We start from the raw sequence: 12179 nt of genomic DNA, 5'->3' as shown, positions 1-12179 counted from the left end.
AGCGGTACTGGCAAAGCTTGGCTAGGGGATGTCGTCAGAACCCATAGCTTTTGCTGTATCCAGTGTCTTCAGTCGTTTCTTGATATCACGTGGAGTGAATCGAATTGACTGAAGACCGGCATCTGTGATGCTGGGGACCTCGGGAGCAGGCTGAGACTGATCATCCACTTGGCACTTCTGGCTGAAGATGGTTACAAATGCTTCAGCTTTGCCTTTTGAACTGACATGCTGGGGCTCTCCCACCATTGAAGATAGAGATGTTTGTGGAGCTTCCTCCTCTGGTTAGTTATTTAATTGTTCAGTGCCATTCATGACTGGATGTGGCAGGACTGCAGGACTTTGATCTGATCCATTGGTTGTGAGATCGCTTAGTTCTGTCTATCACATGCTGCTTCTGCTGTTCAGCATGCATCTAGTCCTGTGTTGTAGCTTCACCTGGCTGGCACCTCATTTTTAGGTGCTGCTGTTGGCATGCTGTCCTGCACTCCTCATTGAACCAGGGTTGGTCCCCTGCCTTGATGGTAATGGTAGAGTGAGAGATCTTGAAGGACCTGCTGGGCGATGAGGTTACAGATTGTGGTTGAATACAGTTTTGCTGCTGATGGCCCATAGCAACTCATGGATGCCCAGTTTTGAGCTGCTAGATCTGTTCTGTATCAGTCCCATTTAGCACAGTAGTACCACACATGATGGACTGTATCCTCAGTGTGATGGGACTTCATCTCCACAAGGATTGTGCGGTGGTCACTCCTACCAGTACTGTCGAGGACAATGCATCTGCGACAGGTTGATTGGTTCGGGCGAGGTCAAGCATGTTTTTACCCCTTGTTGGTTCTCTCACCAACTGCCACAGGTTACCCTCAGTGGCGGTCAACATGGAGAAGCAGTGATTTAGGTGGTTGGTGGTAATTAACAGGAAGTTTCCTTGTCCATGTTTAACCTGATGCAGTAAGACTTCATGGGGTCCAGAGTTACAGTTGAGGAATCTCAGGGCAACTCCATTCCAACTGTATACCACTGTGCCGCCACCTCTGGTGGGACAGGACATACCCAGGGAAGGTGATGGATGAGTCTGAGACATTGGCTGTCAGGTATGAGTCTGAGAGTATTACTAAGTCAGGCTGTTGCTTGACTAGTCTGTGGAACAGCTCCTAATTTTGGCAAAATCTCCAGATGTTAGTAAAGAGGACTTTGCAGGGTCAACTGGGCAGAGTGTGCCATTGTCGTTTCTGGTCAACCATGTTGCTGTTGGTCTGGAGTCACATGTAGGCCAGACTGGGTAAGGATGCCAGATTTCCTTCTCTAAAGGACATTAGTGAACTAGGTTGGTTTTAATGACAAAACGGTAGTTTCATGGTCACCATTATGGAGACTAGCATTTAATTCCAGATTTATTAATTAATTGAATTTAAATCCACCAGCTGCTTTGGTGGATTTGAACTCATGTCCCTAACATATTAGTCAAGGTCTCTGGATTACTTATCCAGTAACATTACCATTATGCCACTGTAATAGGAGCCATGTTTGTATTTTGTGATGGGAAGTCCATTTTTGGCATGTCATCATAAAAATTATGTAAAAGCAGTGGGGAAACATGTCTTATTGATTCAGGGTATTTGCAAGGGTGAAGTCAGTGTTGACCTTGGATCACTGTTGCCTCAGTCAGGCGGTTGTGGGTTCAAATCCCATTCCAAAGACGTGAGCACAGAATCTAGTCTGACACTTCAGTGCAATTGTGAGGGGGTGCTTCCCTGTTGGAGGTACTGTTTTCCAGATAAGATATTAAATCCAAGTTCTATATGCCCACTTAGTGAATGCTTTTTTAAAAAAGACTCATGGCACTAGTTTAATGAAGAGCAGGTGAGTACCCCCATCCCACCCACCATGGTTTCCTGGCCAATATTTATAACTCACTACCACTTTGCTGTTTGTGGGACTTTGCGAGAATGAGAATTTGATTTTATTAACAAAAATTTTTAAAAATAAATAAATCTGAAGTGAAAAGTTGAAACCGTGACCGTGAAACTGTCCTATAAACCCAAACCTTACCTGGTCTGGCCCATGTGTTTCTATAAAAAATGTGCAAAGCTATTGGGAAAGACCAGGAGAGTTGATCTAATTGGCTAACTCTTTCAAAGAGCTGGCATGAATGGTATCCTCCTATGCTGTATGATTCTATAAAATATTGAAAATCTAAGTAGTGATGGATTGTTTTCAGTGGTTAATAAGAATGACAAAGATAATCTTTAAAGAATTAAAGGGGAGTTTAAAATGCCATTATGTAGAGAGTGGTTAGAACAGTTTTGTGCAGTAGAAATTGCTGACTAGCCACAGGCAGGGATACGACAATACCATTTTAGCCATATGTGCTTCTAATCGTAAATGTCTTACGCACAGTACACGTGCATTTTCACGTGCATTTTACATGTCTATTGCAACAGCTACCACACTGTAGTCTTGCTCTTTCTCCAAAGTTCACACCAGAATTCCAAACTTATCAGACACAGCACTTCTAAATGTTTGTCCACCAATTATGAGTGGTATTTTAACCTTGTCTGGGTGATTGCTGAGAATGTTGACTCACGTAATGAGATGCATCAGATCCGCCCTTGTTCTCTATCCAGAATGCAGTTGGACACTGCTTTCCCTTTGTCATGGCATACCCTGTTGGAGCTGCTCGTTTTCATCTGGCCTGAAGCACTTATTCTGATTGGTTGCACTGACCGCGATGACTACTCCACCCCTCCACCACCGCGCCCCCCCCCACCCACCCGATCCATACAATATTGCTGGTTCTTCTATTGTGTAGTTACACAACAACTTAGTATAAGCAGTAGCCAAGGACATAAAGAACACAAAAAGATCAAAAAGACACTTGCGCTCTGTTTATTGTCTTACCATTTTACCAACTAACACATGAAATATCAAAATATGCATGTAGTATACGAATGAGTATTGAGGTAACATGTCCTATAACGGTGTCATTACTCATTATTTATTCATCCAAAATTCAAGTAGCCACATCCAGATTCCTGACCAGCCACATACGTCTAGTGGCTAATGTATCGGACAGCTCTGGGTTAGAGTGTGAAATCTCCATAGTCTCCGTATAAAACATTATTGACGCTGAGTCTGTAATATCTTTTTCAAGCAACTACGTGATCTTTTAAGAGGTACATTAAAGGCTCTGGGAGCAAGCAGTAGAATGAGTTTAATCTTGGTGCGTTATGGAGGGGAAAAAAACTGCAGACTTGAAGGGCCAGTTTCTGAGTTATAACGTTCCATGATTCCAAGTCCATTGGGTGCTTAAAAGAATTAAATTATGGATTATTAGAATGTATGTATGTATGAGTGTACATATACATGCATCAATTCTGTGCTACTGCTTAGAAACGTAATTTGCCTGTTATATATTAAACCCTCTAAAAATGCAAGTTTACTCATTTGCCAATTGGTGAAAATTGAGAAGTGCAGCTGTCAGTCTCAGGTTCGCTACTGTGCCTCACTATTGACATTTCAGCAACACATTTGAGTTGCAATTATTAAAGCTGTCTGTGGATAAACATCAGGAAAAGCAATTTTGGGCTGTCAGAAGATCCATTGTAATTGATCCAATCCCTTCAAGTATAGTGCTAGTGTTTGTTTAGCTCCTACTGATTGAAGCTTACAGCTGCAAAACCATAAAACTGATAGTGTTGGAGATAGAGATGAATCATTGCAGTATCTCTTCGACCTACAGAGGGTGAACAGGAAGACATGGCTTTGCATCAGGAGGGAAGACTACATTTTACTGCTACCATGTTGTGAACAGAAACACAAGGTATGTCTGATGTGAACTCTTGTACAGTATAACATTAATTACCAAACAATAGCGAATGCACAATGGTATTATAGAGTAAGATTACAGTTTAGGTGGTATGTCTAATTATTTTGCTGATTCTATTAATCTTGAAATTCTGAAACCAGAATTGGCATTATATTTTCTGATACCTATTTATGTGTTCAGTAAGGAAGGAGAGAATGAAGTGGCTTTCCTTACATTTTCACAAAGTGTATGTGCACACATTTATATTGAAATAACAGTATACTTCAATTGGGCAATCATTGAGCATGTTCAAGACAAAAGCCGATAGATATCTAGATACTAATGACATCAAGGGATATGGGGATAGCACGGGCAAGTGGCCTTGAGGTCGATGATCAGCCATGATCTAATTGAATGGCGGAGCAGGCTCAACAGGATGAATGGCCTAACCCTGCTCCTATGTTCCTATGTAAATCTTGGGATAGATGCAATTTCAACTATTCTTTTTACTCATCAATGACCCACATTTGGTTGAGAGCTAATTGAATTTAAATTTCTTAATTTGCTTCAAATAATCTTTTCATTTGAGATGAACAGCAGTAAAACTGTTGAAATCCTTTTTATTGAAATAGAAATTGATTAGAACCTCTGTCCAACAAGCTAAAACATGAAAAATTATGAGATTTCAAATTACATTCTATCAAATCTCTCTTTGTGGAGCGGAGGGTATAATGAATGCTTTTGGAGAGAGGAAACTGTTTGGATTTATATAGAAGTAATGGCCACTAAAATAAATTGATACGATGAAAGAAAATACAAAATGGCCAAGTGCCATATTCTAATTGTTGCTTATTCTCCTTTGTACAAATCTGACAACTCTTCTTTGGCCTCTTTATCTCGACAGACAATGGGTAAGCGCCTGGAGGTGGTCAGTGGTGTGTGGAGCAGCGCCTGGAGTGGCTATAAAGGCCAATTCTAGAGTGACCGGCTCTTCCACAGGTGCTGCAGAAAAATTTGTTTGTCGGGGCTGTTACACAGTTGGCTCTTCCCTTGCGCTTTTGTCTTTTTTCCTGTCAACTGCTAAGTCTCTTCGACTCGCCACACTTTAGTCCCGCCTTTATGGCTGCCCGCCAGCTCTGGCGAACGCTGGCAACTGACTCCCACGACTTGTGATCAATGTCACAGGACTTCATGTCGCGTTTGCAGACGTCTTTAAAGCGGAGACATGGACGGCCGGTGGGTCTGATACCAGTGGCGAGCTCGCTGTACAATGTGTCTTTGGGGATCCTGCCATCTTCCATGCGGCTCACATGGCCAAGCCTTTATCAATTATCAATTTATTATAAACAAGACGTATTCAGTAATGATGCAAAGCATTAACACACAGATTGAAATATAAAAGTTTCCTTCTAACTTAGCCCAACACCCACTTTCTCACACAGACACACACCGGTTAAAGAAAAAAATAGAGGTTTTCTCTGCAGAGATTGCTTCACAACAAAAGACAAAAAAAAATGCTTTGGCCAAATACTTGTTAATTCTTGAAGGAAAAGGATAAGATATGGAATGATATCTTTTCTGGCATCCCAAATACGCATAGACGACTGTCATTTGGATCTTTTTTGAGCAGTTCTCTTCAGGCGACGTCCAGGATTAGTCTGGCAGGCTTTCCAGGAGAAATGCGGCATCAAGGGTTTCAGTTATCACACCCTGGATTCTCAATGTTTCTTAGAGAGGTGGAGAAAGGATGAGCTGGGTGCTTCTCTCAGCAGGCTGCAAACCCAACTGCCTCAAAACAATATCCAAACTGAAACCAAACCTTGACCACCATAAATCTTGACCTGTCACTTCTCTGTAAACTGTCAGAAGGCACCTGCTATTTACTTAGCTGAACGCATGTGACTTCCAGTGTGTGTTTTTAAACAAAGTTCCAAAGTCCTTCCAGTGACCTTTTCAAAAACAAAAGTCCAGCATCTATGGAATCACTTCAGTCCTCCAAAGGAATCCATTTCCACAATTTTAAAACATGACTCCTCACAAAATTATTAAAAAAGGAAGTACTTTGGTAACAAAAAATAAGTTGTGCAAATGTTTCACATCATGCAACTCAGAATATCTGACTAACATGCCCGATCTCCACAGGCCTTTTAGCTTTTCCCTTCAAACAGACAATAATTTGCTTGTAATGACTTCAGTGGTTTATAATTTGGAGATCCATCTCCTGTTTTGCATTATGCTTTTCTATTATATGCAAGCATTGTCTTCCATGAGAGCAGTGGAGCTGACGAGTGCTGATTTGGCCGATCTGACTGGCTTCCTGCTGTACAATTTTCTCTTCTCAGCATGGCATGTATAATGTAATTTGTATAACCCTATTACTTTCACTTCAAATACATTTCTTACTGAACTCTTGTTAATAATTCTCTGACTATAGCTTATTTATATGTTAAGCTTGCATCATACATATGTATGTTCTGTGATGCCACTATATCATAGTATTCATGCCTTACCTTTTGTATTCTTCTTGAAACTGCAATTTTTCTTTCTTGATTGGGTCCAGATACTTGTAATGGGTAGAGTTCATTAACTGTCATGCTCTTAATTGCCTCCGGCTATGCATATTTGGGGTGACATCTGGTGCCCAACCCTACACTGCTGTCACTACCACTAAAAATGTACCCCTCAGCACTCAAAAATCACCAGAATTTGTACATCCTGATCAGTAAACTGAGTTTCTTTGCTGATAAGCTATCTACTATTGTTGAGTACTCCACAGTTGGATTAACCAACAATCTGGTTTACTGGCCCATTTGCTGCTTCAGAATTGTTAACACGTCCTTATTTTATGCCCATTGTGTTTTTTTTTCAATTGTTTCTATTGAAATTATATTCTTGAGCAATTGTTTTGGTTCATTTATCAAAAAGAACAATCAAAAAGCAACTAGGATTTTTGGTCCCTTTGTGGATCAGTTAATGAATGGATGAGTGATCAGATTATTCAAATAGTAGTTCAGAAAAGAATGTTAACTGTTTCCATTGTGTTATGAAAGTGCCTCTGTGTTAAATATATTTTTGGGGACTCATTTTTGAAAGATTGAAGAAATGTTAAACTTTGGAGTTTTCAAAGGAGGTCATGTGGACTTTGAAAAACAGTCCCTGGAAATGTTTTATTAAAAGGGGCACTGAGAGGTCTTGTGAGGAAAGCAAGCTTTTCCGGGAAATCATTTGACTCCCACCAACAAGAAGCCTTTCTGGGAAACCACCTGACTTACAGCTCAATAAACAACAGAGAACTTTGGACACCTGGAGAAGTTGTTTACGAAGAAGTGGCAGGTCAAAAGGTTGACGTCCTGTTGTCTGTTTCGCTTTTGAATTGTTATGAGTTAAGGTTGAACTGTATTAAAAGGAAGAGAACTTCCAAGGAGAGGAGAGAAGACCGCAACCCAGCTCAGCTTTCCAGCACCTCTCTAAAAGACCCTGAGAAGTCCACTGTGTCAACTTATCTCGTCTCCTGTCTTTGAAGAAAAGCCTGCTAAATTAATTCTCAACGTCGCCTGAAAAGAACTGTTCTCAAAGATCCCAGTGACCTGTCTACGTGTACTCAGAGGCTAGACTGTATGCCAGTTTTGGAACACAACTTTAATATTTCAATCTGTGTTTATACTTTATCTTGTTATTGGTTAAGATTTGTTTTATAATTGATAATGTTGTTTATTAAAGAAACTTGGTTGGTTTTATTCTGGGATAAAAATAGAGTCTATGATTGACTGTACAGGTAAGTGGGAAAACATTTAAATATGTGTTATGACCTGTGGGGAAGTGGAAATAGAATAAACAGTGCATTCCTCCTGCCTTGGTCGTAGCAATTACAACCATTACATTGCTGTATGTTTGAGCCATATTAACTAGGATTAACTTGCATTTGTTCCACAGTTTGTACTGAGTTGAGAGATCTCTAGGTGAGTAATGGAAGCTCTACAGTTATTTTCAGCATTCCTGGGATAAGAAAAAAGACAATTGACCAATGGTCCCAAATTTGGAGCTCTCCTCCGTGACCATAGCTGATGACTTTGTGGATATTTTGTTTATTGAAGATCCAATTTGACTGTTCTGATATCCAGAATGAAATATCCTGTTGCATTTACTAGCCAGGAGTGCATGTGGTGAATGGCTACATGCATCAGGCATTAATTAGCAACTGTTTTTTAAGCCTGTTTGAATAGGCAAGGTGTTTTAAACTGGAAATCAATTTATGGTCTTACTCTGAACCTTTTCCAAAGCCTCAATATCACCAATCACTTAAGCAGACCAAAACTGGACACACTATTCTAAATGAGACCTAGCAAACATCTTGTACGAGGGCAAAGTGATATGTTTCATTTTATTTTGAATAGTTCTGTGAATGCAGCCTATTTGCTTTAGTTATAGCTTCATTGCATTAGTTGTGAACTTTGGGAGTTATGTTGCTGATCAATACACAATTAAAATCTGATTTGTTCCCAGAGCTACTTTGTCAAATGGTTTAAATAAAAGTCATTAAAGAAGTAGCTACAAATTGAGCATTTGGGGACCAGGTTATAATTGAATTTTAAAAGTGTGCATTGACATTAACAGTAACCTTTAGGTGGTTGATAATTAAATATTGCTATTGTATGCAGAATTACAAAATTCCCAAGCACATTTGCTGTCTAGCAACTATTGGCACGGAAACCATAATGTATATATTGTGGAGGATCTATGCTAAATAATTTGCATTACTGGCTAGATTGGTCCCTGTATAATACCAACAATCAAACCATGCATAGGAAGGTGTGAATAATCATCAAACTAAAGTGTAAATTCTATCTAGTTTGTAGAAAACAGCTAGCAATAATTGATCATAACCTTGTGTGTGTATATTGTAGCCAGCAGTAACGGAGCCAATAGATAATCTAACAAAGACACAAATGCTTCATTTTGTCAGTGTTGATTAATAGGTTATTTCAATACTTTGCACGAGACAGCCCACGGCTTGTCAGTGATTAAGTTCATTGCCTCCAATTAGATGAATAATTTTTGGATGTTCTGTAGATAATGGCGAATTGTTTGAAGTTTGAGCAAATGCGCTATGTCACTGGGCAGTTGAAGACTGGCTACCAGGAGAATGGTAGAAGGATGTGTATAACAGTAACCTTTGTCTTTACTTGCAAGGTTTCCATGCTTTTGTGGTTCTGTATCAAATTTGTGTATCAGTTGGTTGTCCTAACTAATACTCACGTAAGTGCTTTTTAACAATATAACTGATTATTGAGGAGGAATTATCTACAAATGAAAAATTGCTCGACCAGATGCCAGATAAGATCATTTCCATTAACTGTTGATAAATTCCTCATAAAATGGAATGAGATTTGACTTTGTCAGTAATTTTTAGAGCTAAAAGCTGACAAATGGTTTTCTTTAGACTCTCCCATGAAGAAAGTTGCTAGATAATGTGGCTTTCAACACTTTGAAACAAATTAATAAAGATATAAGCTACCTATGCTGAACCTAGAAATTTACAGCACAGAAAAATCATTTCAGCCGAGAACCGTCCAAAGCTAATCCTCTACACCCTGCTGTCCACATCTTCCCTTTTCCACTTCTAATATTTATCTGCTTTTCCCTTAAAAGGTGCAGTGATCTTTGCCACAAGTACTTTCCGTACATCATCAACTTTCTACATGGTTTCTTCTAACAACTTTCCTAACTCTAAGGGTAGAATTTTATCAACTTAGTCCCTGCTGGAACGGTGGCACCTTTTGTGGGTTGGGAACCCGAATGTGAAGGAGCTGACTTTGCTGTGGCTCTTGAACTCAGCAGGGCATTAGCATCCCACCTCTGTATTGCCCAGCCGATTCGAGAGGGCGGATAGATGACACATCCATTCTGTCAAACACAGGATTTCGAATTGAACAGACGATGACATGAGTTAGAAGGGCTCACCAGCACTTGAATTTTTGAGGCTGCGCCAACCACAAGAATGAAGAGGAGACCTGGAAAACTGCGGCCTAGGAGTCTCTGTCTTAACCTGGAAGTCCCGCTGCAGGATCTGAGGGGCTGCAGGGAGGTGATCTTTCCCAAGGACAGGAGGAAGAGGACAGCCTCTTCACCAAGCAGGCGTGAATGGAAGTGACCGAGGAAAGTCAACAACATGAAAGGTGTTCCCTCCAACCTGGAGATCATGCACCGAGGGGATCCAAGACCTCAGGAGGGTGGGAAAGGTGAGTGGCATAACACTTTCAGGTGTCAAGCACCACACTCTGACTTTCCCAACATTCTCCTGCACGGCAGTCTCAGGAAAACACATCTTATCGCTCCACTCATTCCTGTCTCTCCAGGCACTTCACAGCCCCATCTGAGAAGCCAACACTCACCCTCAGCCTATTACCTGCTCGTCCCCATGCCTCTAAGTCATTCTCCACAAATGTTGTCCTTTTCTCCTCGCTACACAAGCCATTTTGAACACTCTCACTTCTCTCTTGTTGCAGGAGCACACAACTTGGCAAGAGGAAGAGACTGAGTTGGGTTGGGATGTGGTGGTGGGTTGGTGGCCCTCCAGTGATAGGCACCTTATCAGCCACTGGCAATGCATTCCCACCTGCTGCACTTGGTAGGAGATCATGTTTCAGAAGGCTGCAGATGTCAGCAGCGACCTACCATGAGAGTCTGAGGCACTTGTGCTCAGACATGTCGAGAGCTGATCTTCTGCCTGCCAACCCTGTGTTGGGGTCTCTCCTCCTTCCAGCTGAACCTCGATGTCCATCTCCTCTGCCCTGTGGAGGGGCATGCGGCTGTGGAGAAGGCAGCTGGGAAAAGTGCTGCTGCTGGTATTGCTCTTGTGGTGCTTCTGCTTTTGCCCCTCATCAGAGGTGTAAGGTGGAACTGCATAAGCTGCTGCTGTACTGTGGTCAAGGCTGGTGGCAGGGACATGCAGCTGAAGGTGAATAAAGTGCTAGACAGGTGAAGTGCCTTCAAGAAGTTGGTAATCACCTGTCAAGCTGTAAGAGTATTCTCAGAGAGCAGAAGTGCTTTGAACAGCAGCTTCTCAACTGGCCATGGCTGGAGCACTTCAGTTTCACTGATCAAAGCCTTCCCAGCTTGTCAATTTCACTGAAGAAGCTGTTCCCTCTGTGCACGTGCCTTGGTGATCCTGGCCACTTGCTGATAGGTCAGGGAACATGTTCTTTGGCTGTCAAATCCAGAATTGAGTGTTAAAACGGCTTTTGAAGTACCTTAATTACTTACCCGACAGATCAAAGGGGGCTCCTCCCTCATTTTCTGTCCCATTCTAGTGAAACCAGGAAGAGGGCGGGATGATGTGCGGATCCTGTCCCGACGTCAATTTCAGGAATTTAACTCCCTGCCTGCACCCAGACCTGCCTCCCCTTACCTACAAAAAAAATCTGCCCTTCGTGTCAATTTTAAATTGATGACCCTTGACACTGACTCCATAACCAGAGGAAATAGCATTTCCCTATTTACCACCTGAAAACTGTTCAAATTTTAGAAATCTCTGTTATCTTCCCTTATTTTTCCTGTGCCCCAGTGGCATCGGTCTGCATATAAGTGAGACAATTTGCATTTATATCGTGCCTGAGGATATCCTGAAGTAGTTTTCACCTTAAGCATTCACTGCCTCCATCACCGGTGCACAGTGGCAGCAGTGTGTGCCATCTACAAGATACACTGCAGCAAATCTCCAAGGCTCCTTTATGCACCTTCTGAACCCATAACCTCAACCATCTAGCAAAGGGATCTGCAATTTTTTTTTAATCTGAAGAACCTTTTTAAAAAAAAAATGCCTAAAATAAAAACTCAGTGCCACAAGATGAAAATTTGGCATTTCTAAACCAAATTCTTGGCAAATTGTCAGTGGTCTCTGGTACATGTGTTGAATTTATGTTTCAATAGGAAAAAAAATCAAAATTAAAATGGACCTAACTGAATTATCACTGATTTTTTTAAAACTACAATTTTGTCAGTAAAGTCATCTTTAAAACAAACTTTAAGATGTGTAGAATTAGGACAATTTTTTTCAGCTATTGATTTTTGTGATTTTTTTTTTTAAAAAAAGCTTCCAGTAACACATTCAGAATAATTTATCATCTCTGCCTTATAAGAAACAATATGGTTGCAATCATAAAACCTGTTCCTTGAATGAAAGGCATTATCGATAACCCTGGTGTATCTATACCACTCAGAACAGGTTTATTTGGAGAACGATTATATTTTTTGTTAAAATAATCATTTGAAATTGTAAAGTGTAGCATAATGATGAGCCTTTTATTCTCCCCCCCCCCCCCCCCACCCCCCAATAAAAACACAGCTCTTACTTTTCGTGATTTAATTTTTTTAA

The 12179-nt window shown here is 40.9% G+C and overlaps 1 protein-coding gene across 6 annotated transcripts in view; it reads left to right on the top strand.

The window, feature by feature from the left end:
• The window catches only part of pag1 (phosphoprotein membrane anchor with glycosphingolipid microdomains 1), a 271166-nt gene that overhangs the window by 113889 nt on the left and 145098 nt on the right, over nt 1-12179 (top strand). For 3 of the 6 annotated variants that reach the window (XM_068032104.1, XM_068032101.1, XM_068032106.1), the window contains exons 2-3: nt 3740-3820; nt 4710-4804. The exons of 2 other annotated variants lie outside the window; for them this stretch is intronic. The gene's annotated coding sequence lies outside the window, so the exon portion shown is untranslated. The remainder of the gene's footprint in view (nt 1-3739; nt 3821-4709; nt 4805-12179) is intronic. One more of the 6 variants, XM_068032102.1, reaches the window with a different exon arrangement.

Source organism: Heterodontus francisci, chromosome 5 (assembly GCF_036365525.1).
Source record: "Heterodontus francisci isolate sHetFra1 chromosome 5, sHetFra1.hap1, whole genome shotgun sequence".
Taxonomy (NCBI): Eukaryota; Metazoa; Chordata; class Chondrichthyes; order Heterodontiformes; family Heterodontidae; genus Heterodontus; species Heterodontus francisci.
Note: the sequence above shows the minus strand (reverse complement) of the source record. Positions and strands in the feature narration are given on the sequence as shown.